We start from the raw sequence: 5,000 nt of genomic DNA, 5'->3' as shown, positions 1-5,000 counted from the left end.
TCCTTCTTCCCATGCACGCTTTGCCACTCATTATTATTATTATTATTATTATTATTATTATTATTATTATTATTGTTGTTGTTGTTGAATTCAGGTTGTATTCGTTTTACTGCGGAAATTGAAAGGGATGATAATCTCTCAAAAACAGCCGACCGACTCAGAGTCCTCTCTCTCTCTCTCTCTCTTCTCTCTCTCTCTCTCTCTCTGTTGTGTGTGTGTGTGTGTGCGCGCGTGTGTGTATGAGTGTATCCCCCGACCCGATAGCCTTTGATTTACAACAAATAACTTTTATACGCACTGTGAATTATGCAAAATAGTTGAAACCGAGAATGGTGGTTTTCGGGAGAAAGAAAACTAAAAGATAGAAACTTCACAAAATGATGTTCACAGCTGCGTCAGGAAACATGGAACCGATATACCTCATTGTTATTCACATTTGGCATCAAACCCTTTCACTAAACCGCCGGGAATGAGAAAATTTAATTGGCGGTGGAAATATTAATAAAAAGGCTCCATTTTTTGCTTTCTGAAAAGAAAACTATTGTGTCGGCTTTGTCTGTCCGTCCGCACTTTTTTCTGTTCATACTTTTTTCTGTCCGCACTTTTTCCGTCCGCCCCCAGATCTTAAAAACTACTGAGGCTAGAGGGCTGCAAATTGGTAACTTGACCATACACCCTCCAGTCATCAAACATACCAAATTGCAGCCCTTTAGCTTCAGCAGTGTTCGTGCGATTTAAGGCTGAAAATAGGCATAATCGTGCTTTAGGCAACTACATAGGACAGGCCACCACCGGACCGTGGTTAAAGTTTAGTGGGCCGCGGCCCATACAGTATCATACCGGGACCACCGAAAGATAGATCTATTTTCGGCGGCCTTGATTATATACGATGTACATTTTTCACTTGTTTATTGTCGAAATGACCAACAGCTACAGCAGTATATTTTGACGAGTATATTACGGCGAGTTATTATTAAAGCGAATATTTAAACAAAAAATCTATCTTACACCCAGCTTGTAAAGTATATTAAAAAAAAGTGTAGCATACTTTTTTGTGACGTTGAATAAATGTCATTTGCAAATAGTCCAGATGAAATAATTGTTTTCAAATTATATTCTTATGAATTAATTGTGGTATACGAAAGCTACCTTATCATACTGTCAATTATATCTTAATTGTACCTTGAACTCAACGCGAAACAATTTTTTTCAGACCCTTTTTTAGTTTTTTTTTTTTTTTTTTTTTTTTTTTTTTTTTTTTTAAGGGGGGGGGGGGGGGTTTTCCATAGGCGACTTTCCTATCCCCCCCCCCAACCCCTCAAACAAGAACCACAACAAACAATACAGTTAGCTTTGTAAGGCTTACTCCCCGAGTAAGCTAAAAGAACAAAGCTTTGAGACGCTGTTGAAGTCACAGCCTATATTGTTCGGTGGAACCTGTGAGATGAAAATTGTGAAAATGGTCATTCTGAAGGTCGCCCTTGGGAAATTAGCGAGTGAGAGAACTTTCCTATAATGACCCCAATGCCAATTAAATCTTAGCCTTGAGAGTAATTAGGCTCCCACCGCTTTATACTTGTCTTTTAGCCCAGTTTCGCCTTGAGAAGTGGTGGTGTGTGTGTGTGTGTGTATATATATATATATATATATATATATATATATATATATATATATATATATATAAATGTATTATGTATGTATGCAAATAAATGTTTGAGCCTTTGGTATTGAAAACTCGCCTTTTTACGATTAGGGTAATTCCTGGGGAACTTCATTCCATATTCATTTCCTCAACCATTCTTCTAATATGATCAAACCATAAAAAAAAAAAACTTTACAACACCATTGTACGTCTTACGGTTCAATCGGTGACGACACGATGACTTCATAACAATGGCTGACGTCACTGGCATGGATGACGTCACGGCAGTGTTCGCAAGCGTATCACAAACGTTATCGTAAAAGTTGTAGCTCCATTAACCAGCCGGGTTGCCGTGGAATTTTCAATCTCCCTTCCGAACGGTTGTTTACGATACTGCCCCGATTCTGTCACGAGAATTCTTTTTCGATTTGCTCTCCGCAATTCCTTTGTTTTCACGATTACATTAACGTCGTCTCTCTCTCTTCTCTCTCTCTCTCTCTCTCTCTCTCTCTCAAATACACACGCCCTCAAACATGCTGTCATTTATTTTCGTTTCCACTACGTTGATTCAATTTGATTAATTTTTCTGCTATCATTCACTTTATTAAATTCAAACATATTCTTCTTTTTAAACTTCAGTAAGATTGAAAACCCGGAAGATTAACAAGAATACAGCATAAACAGCAAGATTTGCGGTTGACTTGATATTACTGTCATTATTCAGCTCATAAAAACGGAAACTAAAACACAAAAGTATGATTTCTTCTTAGAACTTCTCAAACGTAATCTGAATTGAGTTGGTGAAGCTGTATATGCAATTCTTTATACGTGACAACCAACTTGAACCAAGTCAAAATCGTACTGATTATAAAGTTCAATTTAGCTCATTTTTAGTTTTCTGTAAAAGAAAACTATCGCCCTTGCTTTTGTCAGTCCGTCTATACTTTTTTATGTCCGCCTTCAGATCTTAAAAAACTACTGAGGCTAGAGGGCTGCAAATTGGTGTGTGTATCACCCACCCTCCTATCGGCAAACATGCCAAATTGCAGCCCTCTAGCCTCAGTAGTTTTTTTGTTTTTACTTAATGTTAAAGTCAGCCATAATCTTACTCCAGGGAGCGCTATAGGTACCAACATTACATAGGCCACCACCAGACTGTGGCTGAGTTTCATAGGCCGCGCCTGAAGAGATTTATGGGCCGTGGCTGAGGCCACCACCGGGCAGAAAGCTCGATTGTTTCTTCGGTACCTTTTTTACTTTATTTATTTATTTATTTTTTTGGCCATTATTCTGTATCTGATTTTTGAGACTAAGTTCCTAGTCTCGTCTAGGTTCCTAGTCGACTGTTACTACCCCCCCGCCAAAGACACGGAGAAGCCTTGATATATCACCGCCACCACACATGCTGGTTTTGGGCATAAACTACGTGGTTTAATTCCCACTAATGCAGGAAATTTGCTTTCCGTCATTACTTTGCTCTCACGGAATAATTTATGTCGCGTGCGGGGATTGCCAAGGATCTGGTAATGCATGTAGCACGCAGGATTGTGGATTGTGTGTTTGTGTATATCTATCTATCTATCTATCTATCTATCTATCTATCTGTCTGTCTATATATATCTATATATATATATATATATATATATATATATATATATACACACATATGTATACAAATATGTATATAGATAGGTAAACAGACAGACATATAAATATATATATATATCTATATATATATATATATAGTATATATATATATATATATATATATATATATTTATATATATATATATATATATATAGAGAGAGAGAGAGAGAGAGAGAGAGAGAGAGAGAGAGAGAGATATCAATAATATTATAGATGTACCGATTAAGCAGCATCATTAAAAATACCTTAGTAATTTTTATTTTTATTCACTGGCATTCCATCTCTCTTGTCACATTTCGTGCAGTATATAGTCTATCTAATGACAGTAAAACATTTCTTGCAGTAAAAGAAATATTGCAACATCTTTTTTTGATAGAGAGTTATAACTTCAGTTCATCAAAAGTATCTTTTTTATTCTTAACTAATGCAGTGGGTGATATTGTTAACGATTTCAGTATCAAGTGAAATCGAAGTTTGACTTCAAATAAGAGATTTAATATATTCTCACTAGACATCAGATTTTTTTTATTTATTTTTCCTTATCGTATCACCTTTCCTTTCGTATATGCAAGTTAACTAACCGACCTTGAAGAGATATATTTAATGTTGTAATAATAAAAGGCAATGATCTCTTTATTTTCCGTATTAAGTAATGAGTATGAAGTAAAAGTTCGCATATTCCTTCTCCCCCTCCCCCAACTACGGGTGAGTTGACGTATAGTGCCGTTAATGAGCTGCTTACCTGAATGCCCTGGAAGGTCCAGAATACGTTTTAAGTCCACCTGACATTTGTCAGCAGAGGTAAGGAGCGAAAACCATTTTGCTGAACGACCGAAGCAGGCAGGAATATGTGAGGGTGTTTCGCAGAAGAGGAGAAATATATGATAGTTGATTTTGCTTTAGGAGTTGCAGACTTTGGACGCGAAGTTAGACGAAGGTGAAAGGGCAGCAGTGTGTTCGCAGGGGGTGGGAATTCTGTAGAATAATCGTGTGCGGGGGTAGATGAAAGGTTTAGGGCTAGGGAAGGAATAGTGATTGTATGTTAGAAAGACTCTGGGGATAGTTGTAAGATTACAAACGTGTAGTCCGAGGATTAAGTTAGTAAGGGTGAATGTTGTGTTTGTGAGTGTGTGTGGCTTAGGTATGGAAAAGACTGGCAATAAAGGAAGATACATTTGGGAGGTTGAATCTGAGCCTCTGGGTGTTATCTACTACACAACAACTTGGGTGTTGACATTCATAAATTTCGAATTTCGATTGAGAATTCTGTTTTATTTAGGGAGACTTGTCTTAAAATGAGGTGAGCCAAGATGATATATATATATATATATGTATATATACAGATGTATATATATATATATATATATATATATATATATATATATATATATATATATATATATATTATTATATATTCTTTAGAAACTTGAGTTTCAGGCCAATGACCTGTGGGCTTGTTCCATATGAACAGGGTTCATCTTCTGAATAATAATAATAGTAATAATAATAATAATAATAATAATAATAATAATAATAATAATAATAAATTCTGTTGATTTAGAAGACAGGCCTATAAAACTGAGGTGAAAAAAAATATTATCTCAAAGGAAAGAATTAAGGTTATTATGGAGCTACCTGAATTACCTCATTTATGGAAATATAATAAAGAAGAGAGAGAGAGAGAGACATCACCGTGGAGACTGCACTGGA

General features: G+C 36.0%; 1 long non-coding RNA gene across 1 annotated transcript in view; it reads left to right on the top strand.

Annotated features, from left to right (window-relative positions):
• The first annotated feature begins 3,993 nt into the window (after positions 1 to 3,993).
• LOC135221302 (uncharacterized) overlaps positions 3,994 to 5,000 on the top strand; it is a 356,859-nt gene continuing 355,852 nt past the window's right edge. Inside the window, exon 1 of the long non-coding RNA XR_010315900.1 lies at positions 3,994 to 4,091. This is a non-coding gene — a long non-coding RNA (uncharacterized LOC135221302). The remainder of the gene's footprint in view (positions 4,092 to 5,000) is intronic.

The sequence above is a fragment of the Macrobrachium nipponense genome, chromosome 20 (genome assembly GCF_015104395.2).
Source record: "Macrobrachium nipponense isolate FS-2020 chromosome 20, ASM1510439v2, whole genome shotgun sequence".
NCBI classification, from domain to species: Eukaryota; Metazoa; Arthropoda; class Malacostraca; order Decapoda; family Palaemonidae; genus Macrobrachium; species Macrobrachium nipponense.
Note: the sequence above shows the minus strand (reverse complement) of the source record. Positions and strands in the feature narration are given on the sequence as shown.